Source organism: Crocodylus porosus, unplaced genomic scaffold, assembly GCF_001723895.1.
Source record: "Crocodylus porosus isolate Cpor-Errol unplaced genomic scaffold, CroPor_comp1, whole genome shotgun sequence".
Taxonomy (NCBI): Eukaryota; Metazoa; Chordata; order Crocodylia; family Crocodylidae; genus Crocodylus; species Crocodylus porosus.
The window spans coordinates 127134289-127150329 of NW_017728931.1; the positions used below are offsets into that span (position 1 = coordinate 127134289).

The 16041-nt window shown below is 42.4% G+C and overlaps 1 protein-coding gene and 1 long non-coding RNA gene across 2 annotated transcripts in view; one reads left to right on the forward strand and one right to left on the reverse strand.

Annotated features, from left to right (window-relative positions):
• Positions 1-7548, forward strand: part of LOC109315769 — a 16805-nt gene extending 9257 nt beyond the window's left edge. The window contains exon 3 of the long non-coding RNA XR_002102607.1: positions 7537-7548. This is a non-coding gene — a long non-coding RNA (uncharacterized LOC109315769). The remainder of the gene's footprint in view (positions 1-7536) is intronic.
• The window catches only part of SEMA3C (semaphorin 3C), a 183207-nt gene that overhangs the window by 139942 nt on the left and 27224 nt on the right, over positions 1-16041 (reverse strand). The gene's annotated exons all lie outside the window — the stretch shown is intronic.

Genomic DNA, 16041 nt, shown 5'->3' on the forward strand with positions numbered 1-16041 from the left:
CAACTGCCCCCTCCACCCCTGCCACTCCCTGCTCAAGACAGGAGTCTAATCTCCCTCCCTCCCATATTCCACAACACGGACCCCAGCCCCGTGAACCCTAGGTAAGTGGTATTCTAGCTAATGCTGAGAGATGCCTGTATGTGTGTGTCTCTTATTTCACTGGGACAGGGGGAAAGCAGACAGGACAGCGTCCACTTAGGGCTATTTGGAGCTAATCAACAGGTCAGCTGGCAATGCCCCTCTATTCCTTCCTTTGAAAGCTGTTTAAGAACTTGAACTAAAGAGAGAGAGTTTTGTTTTGTTGATGCATTGACAATGCTACTTGCTGGCTCCCTCACTGTCAGGTTTGCAAACAGTATGAAGAAGCAGGGAGGGAGATCGAAAAACTCAGTATCATCAACAGATGCATGTACTGCATGCCCCCCCCCCAAACACACACCTTGCCTCAGAGTGCTACCCGGGGGCTGGCAACATTCCCATACCTTGAGCAGGGAGTGGGGAAAAGCCTGGGACTGTGCAGGCAGGAGGTGGGGGTTCAAACCCCTCCTTAATCAAAGCATCCTGCTGGGACCTGGCCACACACACCCCACCTTCAGCTCAGCACTGTGGAAGAGAGGGAGTGCTGCTCTAATGCCCCCCTGCTTCTAGCCTGAGCCACTGCAGGCATGTGACTGCATTTCCTCAGTCCAGAGGGAATGTCTGTACGGCTGCAAACTGATTCAATCTAGGTAGGTTAGATTAACCTGCACAGAATGAATCAATTCAAGCTCATGGTTTTTAATTGTCTGTCCCTAGCTATACTGACAGAGACAGAGACATTACTGGCGAGTACTTAGACCTGGCCAGTGGAAGCATAGAGTACACAGGGAGCAGCTGGAGGTTCATTGCTGCATGGGGGGGGGGGGGGGGCTCAACACCTTTATTTTGCTGCCAAGATATTTGTTGTGTGGCCAAAAAGCATCATTTTTTTGGCAGCCAAAAAAGTAGGTGAAATTTATTTTTCTCCTACAGCTACTGCCTTGCTATTTGCTGTCACTACTGCTGCTCTGCTCTGCTCTCCTTGCAGCCAGAGTCACTGCAAGAAAGATGAAGGGTGTGGAGAGGTGCTTCCCAGCTCCATTCTGGTACTTCCCCATTAGACAGCACCCACAGCTGATGCCCTTCACACCCAGCTGTCATTAAACTACCGGATAGAGCAGTGATTCTCAACAACGGTTCAGTGGCACCCTGGGGTGCTATGAGATAGATACCTTAAATCATGCCATGGGGTACCATGGAATATCAGCACTTTTGGTGTGCTAACACCTCCACGTGATTCACAGGGTAAAACCAGAGATTTCAAATAGGAATCCATAGTGGCAAAAGCATTCTGGTTTGTTGTGGTCTTTCTCAATTCATTGCAACAAAAGAATTGAAGAATTGCTCTATCATTTTTCCAACAAAAAAAAAAATGAGTCGAAGAGCTGGCCTTGAAGTCTATCAAGGGATACTCCTCTGAGGAGTTCCTTGAGTCTAACAAAGGATACCTTGGATCCACTGGGATAGAGGGTCACCTGCTTTCAAAATTTTGCCTGCTTTCAACTGAGTGATGCAACTCATATTCTCACACTATATACCTGTTTACAGTATTATGTAAAGGTGAAATTAATGTAAATGAGCAGGATCACCAAATTCATTAGGCATCATTTTTCTGATTGTTAGTGTGAAAAAAATCTATTGTATTCTATGGGCACATCTACACGTGTGCATTTACTGCACAATAACCAAAATTACTGCACAGTATGGGTGCTGTACATGTGCAGACCTATACTGTACAGTAAATATGGTGACTTATGCCAACTTGAGTGTAAATTTAGTTACTGTGATTACTAGTTACACACTAGATTTAGATACACCTGATTAGTTACTCCATAGTAATGCATGTGTAGACATATTACTGCACAGTGACCCAGGGGACCTCCCTGCTGGATCTACCCATCCACTAGGGGGCCAGCCTGAGCCCAGCCCTAGGGCTCCTGGCTCACAACCTCTCCTGACTTCAGATTGAGATTAAAGTTAGTCCTGAATTCTGGCAGCTGGCTCTGGCTTCAATTTGGGACTAAAGTTAATCCCAAGGGCTGGTAGCCATGTGGCCAGAGGCTGGAGCTCCCCCAAGTAGCCACAGGGGTACATTGCAGGCTGCTCTGACCTGGGACTACATTTAGTTCCAGGTTGCCACATTTGTAGATGCTGGCCTATTCCCTTTGACTTTGCAATAATTTACTGTGCAGTAAATTTAAACCAGCATAAATGAACGTGTAGACACACCCTATAAATCTGATGTGTTTGGACAGACACAATTACCCACAGGAGAAGGAACTAAATTCTTGTCATATGTTATTTACTATGTGCCTGTTTTTTTAAATCTTTGGAAACTTGTGCAATTTAAAACTGCCTCCAGGCATTTTGTGCAACCAGTGTATAAATGAGCTACACAGGTCTCAATGATCTTGGCAGCATTACCTGGATCACATTTTACATGGATGAACTCTTCTTGGATATTTTCTCTTCCTTGGTCTTTATTGTTCCTTAACAGAGCCCCATTCATTCTCTTCAAATGCTTTTTCTATTTATCCTTTTTAACCATAGTTCAAAGAATTGATGGATCAGCTGAACTTTTTCTTTGTGAGGTTGAACCTAGATTGGAAATTCTTAAGTGGAGCTTTTGCTTTTGCTGTTGTCATTATTTTACAAACTACTCTGCACAATGAGTAGGCTATTAGATAATACATAATAATAGTAAATACCACCAACACAAAATATTTAATATTGATTTCCATGCCTAGCATGGAATATTCCATTCCATCCTAGCATTAACATTATTTTGTTTAGGGAGTGAGAACAAATAAGTGATGAGATCGATTATTCACAGTGCTTGTCTTGCCTTTGAAGAAAGCATCTTGAAACCAAGCTAAAGGCCAAGGAAGCAGCAGCTTTTGGAGACGTGAGATAAGAAATGTCACTATCAGTGACAATAGCCTATACGCTTATACAGACAATACTGACACAGCTATTCCTTCTCTTTCCTAAGAATAAGAGAGAGCCCCTCAGCCAAATCTCAGATCTAAACACTCCTTTATTTTGGGAAAATGTGAAACGGATTTAAATCAAATCTACTTCTACAGGCCAAAACAAGACCTTGCAGACCAATACCCCTAAACCTGGAGAACACAGAGCAAGAGGTGCAAGAACTGTAGCAGGCGTCACCCTAGCAGGTTGCTCCAGTGGCATAACAGGGCAGTTTGGTGGCCAGGACAGCAACAACGCCCAGAGCAGCGGTGATTCCTGGGTGCCAGTATTGATGCTATGTCTCTCTCGCAGCAGTGGCAGCTGTTATTTTGAAGGGCAGATAGATATACACCTTTGTAGACTAACTAAGCACAATAATATAGAGAGATAGACAGCATAAACTTTTGTGAGTCCAAGTTCACTTCATCAGATTTTTCCATTTCCTTTTCCCCTAAATTGGCACACCGAGCTGCTGCCCCAATCACCTCACCTTAGTTACCCTGCTGATTTGCTCACAATGCTCTGGTAGAATTATAGCAGAATTGTTCCCTTGTATAAATAAAATAGGAAGCCGTGTTTGCAGGCACAAATGGTGTGCAAAAAATAAGTATTCTGGAGGTCTTTGGAACAAAATACCTTGCAGCAAATATACCTGCTCTACTGTATAGGGTATAGGGACAGACACGTGTCTGTGTACATCAAAGACCCGGAGTGAAGTCCACAGTATTTGTAGTATTTGTACAGCTGTGCAGCTCATGTCAAAAGTGACAAGTTTCAAGTAACAGTATATAAACTGGCTTGTAAGAAGAGTGGGCCAGCTTCTTAGTTCTGTTGCTTTACTGCTGCTGGGATTTTACTGTAAGAATAGTATTAATTAGGGCACCTAGAACCTTAGATAAATGCCTTTATATTATTTTGAATACAAATAAGTCATATATAAAATAAATACATAGGTAATACACAGATAAATCCAGAGTCATTTTCCTGACTGTGCTGAGGTTATGCTGCATTTACACTCATGCAATTGAGATCAAAATAGGAGAGAGATTCTTGCAAACAGAAGGACAGTAAAAAATGTATTGCAGGCAGTGCAGCTCTAAGCTTCACACAAAAAGGCATTATCTCACAGGAACTGAAGACTGTATTTTCCATCTCTGTAGCTTTGCTGAGACTGTACCTGGAAAAGTACATTCTCTTTAGAGATCTTTCTCCACCATAAATACACAGGCAACCCCAAGTCACTTCAGAAGTGTAAAAGTAACCAGAAGGGAATGATTTATGGGGGGCAAGATTTAAAAAGCTAAATATGCACAGTTTAGCTAAGAAATTATTCAGAAGGAACATGATAACAGACCTCCTGTATCTGAGCAATGTAAACTCTAAGGGAGAGGAATTAGGATGGTGCATGTGAATATAGCTAGCTGTTATGCATCAGCTGAGAACAAGAAAACATAGGCATTATATTTAGAAAATAGTCCCTGTGTTGGTATAACTGCTCCAAGGAAACTTCAGTGACTTTCACTGATGTTCTGCATAAAACACTGGAAAAATGTTTTGCCATTCCAATGGTCTTCTGGAACTCGTTAGAAGGAAGCTCTTTTAAATTAGTAGGGAGATGGATGAGAGGATGGATGAGTGATCACTAACATTTTCAATACTCTAACATAAAATATTTTGTTTAACAGTAATCTGGTCTATTTTTATAAACACATGCCTTGAATATATACATATATATATATATATATATATAATCTATGTCATATATGCTATGCCAGTATTTCTCAAACTGGATATTCATGCCTTAGGAGCTTGCAATAAACTTTTAGAAGTTTTGTTAGAAGAAGGGATGCAAACATGAAGAAGGGAAAGGGAAAATACAAATGGAGGAAAAGAAAGAAAATGGAAAAAAAAAAAGAACTACATTATCTCTTAGAGGGTTGGGGAGGTTACAGGGTGCTTGTAGTGACACATAGCATTTCTTTTCTTCATTGCTCATTACACAGACTCATAGGGGTGCATGCCAGTACAATTGTTCTCTACCTTTTTAGCCTCAAGGCACCCTTGTTAGCCTCAAGGCACCCCTTCACAACTCTTGCTAACTGAGTAACACCCCATTTCAAAAGGTATTTATTACAGTGCTTACTTCCTTGCAAAAAAACTATGCAGTGGGAGCTGGGGAATGGCGAGGGAATAAACATAAGCCTAATCCTGTGCCTATCTGCTTATCTCCTCATGCTCTGGGAGAAACCCTACAAAGGATATCACAGCACCCTGGTTGAGACTTATTGGGTGCATCTACATGTGCCAATTTAAGTCATTTAACCCTTATTTAAGGTCTATTAATGATGCACATCTACGTACACATGGCCTTAATGATCCTTAAAAATGGAAGGTTAGCAAAAGCAGATATCAAATTTAGGTATGTATATCTAAAGTGCATTAATGCACATGTAGACACATTAAGCCGCATTAACTCTGTGTATGGACTGACTTGGGACTAACTTTAGTCCCACATCAGACTGAGCACATGACATTAATGTGCTTTAACGCACATGTAGACATGAGCCTAAATTGCCTTAATGCACATTAAGCTAATGTGCATTAAATTTAGGTGTGCCTACATGCTCATGTAGACATGCCCACTGTGCTTGTTTAATGCACTTAATGTGGGGTATGCAACCCAAACAAACTTGATAACTAGTTGCCTAGGTTAATTAGAGATATTTGGGTATCTTACATGCATGTGTTAAAAGTTATAGTCTCACTTCAATTCTATATTATTTACTCTCCCTGAAGATATAAAAGCCTTAAGAGTGACTGTAAAGATCATAACATAAGATAAAATCCTCTGCTAACATAAAATGAACAACTTCATAAGAAGTTAGGTTCTGGGAGCACACTGTGCCCCCGCCACCCCAAAGCCTCCCAGAGACTCCCCAGCAGCCGTGGAGCCCCCTGCCAACCCCCAGCACAGCCCGAGGTAAGCGGGGCCTGTTGTGGGAGGGGGTTAACCCTAGAAAGTGGGAGGAGGCAGCTGAGTGGGAGCTGGGCCGGGTCTCACCCCGCCCTGACCCCTACTTGGCCCAGCCCCCAGGGAAGACAGAGAGGAAGGGGGAGGGTGTTTACCAGTCCCTCTCCAGTGTGGCAGGGCCCCCCAAATCCCGAGCAGGGCCACCCCCCAGCCTGAGAGCAGCTTCCCCAATGGTAGGCCCACTGGCATGCATGTAGTTTAAAAGGGCCCGCCAACAGCAAAAAAACTTAGTCAGGCTCCAGGAGCAGTGAGAGATTCATGGGTGAAATCCTGCTGTGCCCCAGCTCCCCTGAAGCCCTCCAGAGACCCACATCAGCTGCGGAGCCCCCCATTGACCCCCAGCACAGCTGGAGGTAAGCAGGACCTGTGGTGGGAGGTGGTTAACCCCTAAAGACTGGGAGGAGCCGGCTGAGTGGGAGCCAGCTTGGGTCTCACCCCGCCCAGGCCCCTACTTTGCCTAGCACCCCAGGGAGCCATGCGACCAGAGCTGTGCGAACAGGCTGCACAAACAGACATGCTTGTCTGCTGGCACGTGAGTTAGTGGAGAGTTCATGCAGGAGGGCAAGCGGGAAGACCCCAGACCCTTTCTGCAAGCCCCCCTAGGGTAGACAGTCCCAGCTGTAGCTGGTCTACCAGCGGCCTGATGCAGATGGGCACACACCTCACCCCTTGGATCCCCTAGGGCTCTGCAGCCCCCGCCCCCCGGCACCTCAGAGACGGCCATCCAAATGGAGCCCATGGTTCTGGGCTTAATGCAGACGGAGCCTCTGGCTCTGGGTGCAGATTGTCAGGGCCAGCTGACTTGAAGTTATCCAGCCTCTCAAGGTGTTCCTTCACAAGGTCAGCATTAATGGAGGGCAGGGGATCTCCCTCACCTGGACCACCCTGTCCTGTGGTGGGAATGGGTGTCCCATGGGACTGATGAAAGACCAATGGAAAGTACCCATTTAATAGGTTGGCTTTTTCCTGGGTGTCAATTGTCAGTTGTCCCATCTGGTTTAGCAGGGGTCCAATGTTGTGCTTGCTTTTCGTCCAGCTCCCCACGTATCTGAAAAGGGACCTTTTATTGTCCTTGATGCTCAAAGCTAGTTAGAGTTCAGTTACAGCCTTGGCTGTCCTGGTTTGCTCCCTGCAGGACCGGACCAGTGCAGAATAATTCTCCTTGGAGGTGAATCCTGCCCTCCAACCTTTGTAGGGCTTTCTTTTCAGCCTCAGGAGGTCTGCTAGGTCCCTGGAGAGCCAGGGGGGCTGCTGTGCCCTCTTGCTGCCGTTCCTCCGAGACGGAATAGAATTAGCTTGTACATTGAGGATCGCTCCCGTGAGGAGCAACCACTCTTCTTGAACTCCCCTCTCCCTGGGGTCATGGTTCCTTAGGGCCTCACTGACAAGCCTCCTGAGCTTGTCAGAGTCAGCTTTCCTTAAGTCAAGGACTTCCGTGTTGCTGACTGACTTGCCAGCTTTACAGCAGATGGTGAAGGTGATCATCTCATGGTTGCTGTCACCCAGCTGCCCATCAATCACTAGGTCACTGATTAGATCATCCCCTGTAGCCAGTACCAGCTCAAGCAGCACTTCACCTCTCATTGGCCCGTAGACTTCTTGAGTCAGGTAGAGGTCATCCACACATGATGGACATAAGGAAGCTTTGTGACTGCTCAGATTTTGCTGAGTGATCCTCCCATGAGATGTCTGGGTAATTGAAGTCACCCATGATAACCATGGTCCTGGAACATGCAGCCTCAGCCAGTTCCTGGGAGAACTCCTTGTCAAGCTCTTGACTTTGGGTGGGAGGTCTGTAGTAGACTCCCACTGTTGTGTCCCCTATGCCATGTTCCCCACGGATTTTAACCCAGAGGGTCTCCAGTCATCCACCCTGGTCACCAACATCAGCTTGCAGGGGCACTTAGCCAACATCCAGCGTACTCAAGGAGCTGGTGAGCATCATAGCCCAGCCTCTGGCATGGATCTTTGAAAACTCCTGGCACTCTGGTGTAGTGCCTGAAGACTAGAAGAAGGCCAATGTGATGCCTATCTTCAAGAAAGGAAGGAAAGTGGATCTGGCTAATTATATGCCCATCAGCCTGACTTCTATCCCAGGGAAAATCTTAGAAAAGTTTATTAAAGAGGCCATCCTTAATGGACTGGCTGATGCCAACATCCTGAGGGATAGCCACCACAGGTTTGTTGTGGGTAGGTCTTTCTTGACCAATCTCATTTCCTTTTATGACTAGGTGATCTATCACCTGGACAAGGGAGAAGAGTTTGATGTCATATATCTTGACTTCAAAAAAGCCTTAGATCTGGTATCCCATGCTCACCTCTTGGTGAAACTCGCCAATTGTGTCCTTGGGTCCACCACAATCTGCTGGCTGGGAAATTGGCTCTATGGTCAGACCCAGAGGGTAGTAATTGATGGAAGTCAATCATCATGGTGACCTGCAACCAGTGGGGTCCCCAAAGCTCTGTCCTTGGACCCATATTGTTCAACATCTTCTTTAATGATGTGGACATTGGAGTCAAAAGCAGACTGGCCAAGTTTGCTGATGACACCTAACTTTAGGGCAAAGTCTCCACACCAGAAGATAGGCGGGTGATCCAGGCTGACCTGGACAGGCTCAGCAAATGGGCGAATGAGAACCTGATGGTGTTGAACACTAAAAAATGCAAGGTTCTCCACCTTGTGAGGCAAAACTTGCAGCATCCTTATAGGCTCGGCAGTGCTACACTACCTAGCACTGTGGAAGAAAGAGACTTGGGGGTCATCATTGACCACAAGATGAACATAAGCCTGCACTGCAATGCTGCAGCTAGTAAAGTGACCAAAACACTAGCTTGCATCCATAGATGCTTCTCAAGCAAGTCCCAGGACGCCATTCTCCCCTTTGTACTCGGCCTTGGTGAGGCCGCAGCTGGAGTACCGCGTCCAGTTTTGGGCTCCACAATTCAAAAAGGATGTGGGGAAGCTTGAGAGAGTCCAGAGAAGAGCCACGCGCATGATCAGAGGTCAGGAAAACAGACCTTACAACAACAGGCTGAGAAAAGCGCAGGCTCAGGGGAGATCTGCTAGCCACCTATAAGTTTATTGGGGTGACCACCAGTATCTGGGCGAATGTTTGTTCACCAGAACGCCCCAAGGGATGATGAGGTCGAACGGTTATAAACTACTGCAAGACCATTTCAGGCTGGACATAAGGAAGAATTTCTTTACTGTCCAAGCCCCCAAGGTCTGGAACAGCCTGCCATCAGAGGTCATTCAAGCACCTACATTGAACATGTTCAAGAGTAAATTGAATGCTTATCTTGCTGGGATCCTATGACCCCAGCTGACTTCTTGCCCTTAGGGTAGGGGGCTTGACTCGATGATCTTCCGAGGTCCCTTCTAGCCCTGATGTCTATGAAATCTATGACAGTAAATAGATTTGCACCAATTTATATCAGCAAAGAATTTTGACTTGTAGGCTTCTCCGTTATGAAATCAAAAGAGAGATGTTGCTTGAGTAACTTTAGAGGAAGCTGAGACTAAAAATGCATTTTAAAAATAATAGTTTTAGGATTGTAAAAAAAGATAGTATCAATAATGATCCACTTTACTTTTGGCATCACTGTGACAGTCATGAGGGGGTGCATCTACACAAACTGCTAACTGCACAGTAGCCTAATACTACTGAGTGCTAGTGTGTCATGGCAAAAACTATGCTAATATGCTACTGCACAGTAGTAGTAGGTTACTGCACAGTTACGATCATTAAAAAGCCATGCAATGGTGTGACTTTGCAGTAGTGCCAATTACTGCACATTGATTTAGTACTTGGTTATACAAGTACCAAACTTAATGCGCTGGAACTAGGGCATTTTAATGAACATGTAGATGTGCTCAGTTTGTGAGCAGTACTGTCTCTCAAGGTACATACAAGCGTACTGCTGGACCTGGAATTTCTTTAATGGGGGGAAGCAGGTAATGTGTTGCATCATCACATGTAACAAAACATACATTTTTTCCCAGGTAAAAAGAAACAAAAGCTTTACTAATATGCTAGAGGCCTAGGGCTATATGATTCAGTTTAAGATTGAAGCAAAAACAAATATAACCTTATTAGAATGTTCATTAATTTGCTATATCATATATTCTGAGTTAAAAAAACCCACAACAGACTAGGCAAAAAATAATCCAAAGATGTTGTTTCTTTAGTCCTGCTGCCATTAGAATTGAGATTCACAAACCAAATCTAGCTTTTTTTGACTTCTTGACAGTGCATCTAATGCTTCCCTGAAAGTTGTGTCCACACCAAGTTGATGTTCATCTGAGTTAATGTTTCCACATGAGCTGCTTTTTTTAGCTAGAATTAAAAACAGTATGTGAAATACTAGCTATAGTAAGAGGAAAAGCGAATGGACAGAAGAATTGCACAAGGAAGGTTTGCTTGATTAGGGGAACATCAATGCCACTAAAAAGGAGAGATGGTTTTTGTTAACACCTGTGGGATGAAGAGTTTAGAAGGAATCAGGTAGATTACAATGAGCCATTAAGTCAATTGATTACTTCACTGCTGCTTGAACAGAAATGCTTCTGCGGCTGCCAGGCAGTTGGCTTTAAACTTTGGGTGGACCAACGGAGGGGGTGCAACTGTATCACTACACCCTCCCTAGGTATACCCCTGTACATGCTATGAAAGAGCTATGAAACACTCTGTCCTTGCTAGCTTGGTGTCCCAGAAAGAAGAATCACTTCCCTTGATTTGCAAGAGAAACTCCTGTATGCTGTTGGCAGTTTTGTAATAAGAACACACTGCTGGCTTATATTCAGTTTTATGGTTCGCTATAACCCCCAGTCCTTCTCTGAAGTTCTGCAGCCTAGCCAATCATTCCCCGGTGAGTGTGTCATTTTTACAAAGATCCCTTGGAAGCATGTGTTTTTAGATTTGTCATCTAATCTTTCCCATGGATTGTATAGGGATCCTGAGTACCTAACACTGGATTCTGGATCCTACTCTAAGACACCAGAACGTGCCTTGCAGTGCTTACATTTGGACCCATAATTCCTTTACTGGTCTATCCTTAGTTTTAATTGTTTCTTGTTGTGGAGTCTATTTTTTCTACCTTGCATATCCGCAAACTTTATGACATGACGATGCTTAAGAAGAAGTAAATAGGATCTATAAATGTTGAGTTTACCTGCTTTTAACTTGTCAGAGCTTCCCAGGTGGAGGGATTAATATTTATCATGATTTGTAGTCCACTAGAGACTATGGTTGGGAAACTGGCCCATTTATTTAAAGCCCTATATATAGTACATACAAGAACAAGAATGAAACATAGGGTAAACTCAGGCTTCTAAAAATCACACCTGATCAGTTTATATCTGCCACTCCCCTGAAAGCACTCCTCCATCATCTAGGAGATAAGAAGGGCTTGGGAAAGTGGGTAAATAACATGCCTTCACCCTTGGAGAGGTGTGTAAAATAATGTTAACATGGCTGCAGAAAGCAAGTCAAAACTATCCGTTGTTTATTCCCATTGCTCCTTTTGTTCAGTTGGCACCTCTTTTGCCTGGGAATACTGAGAACTAAGACTTGTTTTATTTCCAGCTTCTTGCTTTAAGGTAAATATTTTATGGGCATATTATTATTTATTTAATGAGATGTGTGTGCATGTCTACCAGGAACATATGTGTTTTATAAGAAACCCCTGGTCCTTGGCTATCTGATTTATAAACCATCTAAGTAGCATTATGAAAAGTAACTTTATTCATAAATTTCTAATCATTATCAACAAAAAAGAGCCATGGGAGCTTGATCTTTCCTTTCTTTCTTAGCCTTTGCTAAAAATAAAACAAACTCACATTCTTTTTTTGCTAAATCGCCATCTATTATAGTTTGAAGTTTTCTTAAGCCTTGCTCTACTAATGAAGTTTAATCCACATGTGGCTTGAAGCAACAAGAAAGAGAGCTATGTGTGGGGTGTGAATGTGGTTTTGTGGAAGAGGAAGTCTTCTGAATGTAAAGGCCAGAAAGTAATGGAAAATGGAAGTCAGCCTATTGCCCCCTGCTTTTCCAGATGTCTGACTGGTAAAATTTTACTCTAATAAAATAGATAGTATTTCTTTACAATCTCATTAGTTTTTTTGCTGGGTAAACTGACAATACCATTCACTGTTCTATGAACCAAATCTCCATAATTTATGCTATTCTTCAGTATGAAACAGCCTGAATACTTCTGAGCAGAAAAAGGAACCTTTCAACAGTGTGCTCAGAGGCCCAAAGATTTTTTTTTTTTGCCTGGGGGGCTCATGTATCAACTGGGGGGAGACATTTCGTGCAAAGCGTTGTCAGACCAATGCATATTTTAACTTTGCAAAATAGCGGGCAATCTCCTAAAGAGCTTAGAAAGAAACAACAGTGTGTTTTAGAAGAAATTAAAGAAATCAGTCATATGAAATCCTTCTATAATTATACTGTTTGAAAGACAGCCAAATTGGAGAGAAAAAAATAAAAGGTCTCGATTCACTGTGAGAGGCAATCTGTGATTTTAGGTAGGAGCTCTTCCATCGAAACAGGCTTTATAAATCCTTCTTTAGCTTCTGAATCTGTGCTTTTATGTGGCATGAAAAACTGTTGACTACCTTACATAATTTGGTGAAGATTCAGCAGGCTTTTAATAGTCGAAAAATGTTGAGTAAAAAGTAATTTCTTTTGGGTTCTGAATAAATCATTTGCATTTGTACCGGCCACAATTCTGAAAATTTCAAAATTGTTAATGGATTTTGTGCTAGCACCATAAATGTGAGGTTGGGGACTATTCATAGATGGCCCCTTTTCATAGATGGCCTTGCATGTAATAGTAGTATTGAAAATCATTTAAGCATCGCATGGAGATATATATATAAAAATATAAGAAAATATATCTTATCTTCCTTCAAAAGATTGTCTAAGATATTCCAGTAAATGGGAGTCTGGTTTCCCTTTGTTGACATGGAGTTTAATTTCATGATGTGCAAAACTGAGGATGGTTTTGTTTTTGCTAAGTCTCCTCAAGCTGATTTGGTTCTGCACAACTAAAACTGAAACCAAAAAATGGCTGACACTTCCACTGTCTGTTCCATCTAAATATTTAGGGATGCTTGGATAAATGGTCTCCATTTTAAACCATTTAAAGAAGAGCTCATTATTCTGATCAAGCAGAAGAGTGAACCATTTCTTCAATCAGTCTGCCTTGAAACAAACTGAACTAAGTATACTATTACTTCTTTCTTTCCATTGCCACATTTTCCTAACTGATTTGTCACAGACTATGGTGCTGCATAGGCAAAACAGAGATAGTATGTTGTACTTGGTTTTTCTGAATTACAGTATACCATTCTTTTGATTAGGAAAATTAAACAGAATAAATGTGGAAATAGCTAAGTATATGCGACAGCGCGATTACAGAGGAGCACTATTTCTCTAACCTTTGCCTGAACTTATTAATTACTGATTTCTTTTTGTGGTAGTTGCTTGACATACCTCACTTTAGCCACTGCAAGTTGTCGTAAGTCGGAAAAACACACAAGAATCCTTAGTTTAGTTTGAACAAGACAAACCTCAAAAAAGTTTGAGAGCAGCTGTGAGGACTGGTGGGTAAAAAGAGAAGAAGAACAAAATGCAAACCTTCAAACTGATCCTCTGTGTCTAGGAGGAATGTAAAGTAGCATTTACTGACACACGCACTGAGAACACCGTTAGAGTGTGACTTTTTATTTCCAAGAGGACAATTAGGACATTACTGAGATTATGTAAGTGTCATCCTATTAATGTCTCCTGAATCCTAGGGCACAACCAAATGAATCCACAAGTTTGCAAACTCTGGATAAAATCCAAGTGAATTCTGCACACTGCAATTGGGAGCTAGGTCAGATCTGACAGAAGTTAAAGTTTACCAAGTTTATTTGGAAGTTTACCAAGTTTCCAAATGAAAAGAATGACATGCTTCTACGTTCTAATTTCCATTGATTAGCCTGATTCTGCCTTAGAGCAGGAAAACATTCTCTTGAGACCATCCTAAATCCGGCACATCTTTTATTTAAATGAATTTCTGGGATGACACCTTGGTTCCACTGAAGTCTAATTATTTAAGCTTGCCATGACTTCAGTGGGGGTCCAGAACTTCATTCCCTTTTGTTTCATCCTGTCCATAGGCCTCATCCAAAGGCCAGAGGTATTAATGGGCTTTAGAAGTCTCTCTATATTTTCATTAAGAGACTCCTTTTCTATTTTCTCCTTTTGGACTAGGGTATCTCTGAGATCTGTACTAGGACATGCGTTGGTGGCTCCATATGTATAGCACAGTTATATGTGCTTTCTAGAGCTTGCATGGGTGTTTCTGTATGTAAAAGATATATACACATATACATGTGTATATACACACACATATAAACATATACATATACATATATGTATGCACACACACACATATATACAGCCTCATGTATATATACACGAGGTTGTATATATGTATATACATATATGTGTGTGTGTGTGTGTGCACATATACATACACATATATTAAGAAAATGATTGTATAAAATACAGGCAGTCCTCAACTTACAATGTTTCAAGTTACAATGTTTCACACTTACAACATTTATAAATTGACACCCTGTTTCAATTTTATAATGCCAGTTTTGGCTTTACAACGCCTGATCTGATGCCATGCCATGCCAGAAAACAAGTTTGCTATGTCGCTCATAATCTTAGAGAACATCTGACCAAACTTCCTTGGATAATTCTTTAAGGAGGCAGACAAGACTCCAGAAAAGCCTGCAGCCAAGACTCCTGAGAAGACTCCAGCCAAGAACCCTTCAACCAAGAGCCTTTCAAAAAGTCCAGTGAAGTCACCTCAAAGAAGTCCTTCCAAATCAATACGTTTGCTATTTACAATATAAATGCATTAATGTAGCTATTTGACTCATCTATAATTGAGTACAAAATTCTGGAGTATTTCTGGTGAAAATAGGGTAATGGGCATTGGTTCAGGAACCAATTCCTCATTTATAACATTGTTTTTTATGAGAAAATTGGTTCCAAGTTACAACATTTCAACTGAAGATGCAGTTTTCAGGAACCAATTGTGTCGTAAGTCTGAGGATTGCCTGTATACAGAACTATATACACCAGCAATGGACGTTGTTTTCTTCCTCCTTCTAATTCACACAAAATACTGTACACTTGGGATTAATTTGTTTATGAAATAATTTGCCACTGTGGTTTAATTCACTATTTTCTTCAGCATACCTGCTTCTCCAATTATCAACTCCTGCTAATTGGTTAGTACTAAATATTTGGGCATTGTCTGCATTATCCTTAGAGTGGCAAATTAACCAGAGTTTCCTGTACCTGGAAAGGCTGACCTGAAAATAAATGGGGATGGGGGAGGTGTTTCTGTGTACTTTCCACTCCTTAACAATATAACAGGTCTACTAGAACAACAGTTTCCAACTTTTGCCATGCCATGGCTCTAAACTACGACAGCAAAACAAGGTCAAGTTTCTACTCCAATAGATCCAAGCCTACATTTCCACGCTCCCCTCCACCCCGCAGCCCCCCTCCCACCCAAAGCCCTTCCTTCATTCAGCTGTGATGAAAATGAGTTGTGCATCTGCACACAGCAATGTCCTAACTTTCGTGATTTGTTTGGTCATGTGAATGAAAACAGAAGCGCTTTCTTCTACAACAAGTGCTCACACTAATTAAGTTTTAAAGACAGGGTAGCAATAAATCTATTCTTTCTGCTTTGCCTGTAAGTTCAGCTTCATTTTCCCACATGTAGCAGGAGACAGGCAAGAGAAGGTGTGGCAGCTGGGAAAACAGAGGCAGCATATTTGGCTATGAACTGAGACACCAAAAATGTCATGTTTTAATCATCGGAAAAGAACAACTGTTCTCTCCAAGAGGAACCCTAGGTCTGATATTTTTTGCAGAGAAATAAAA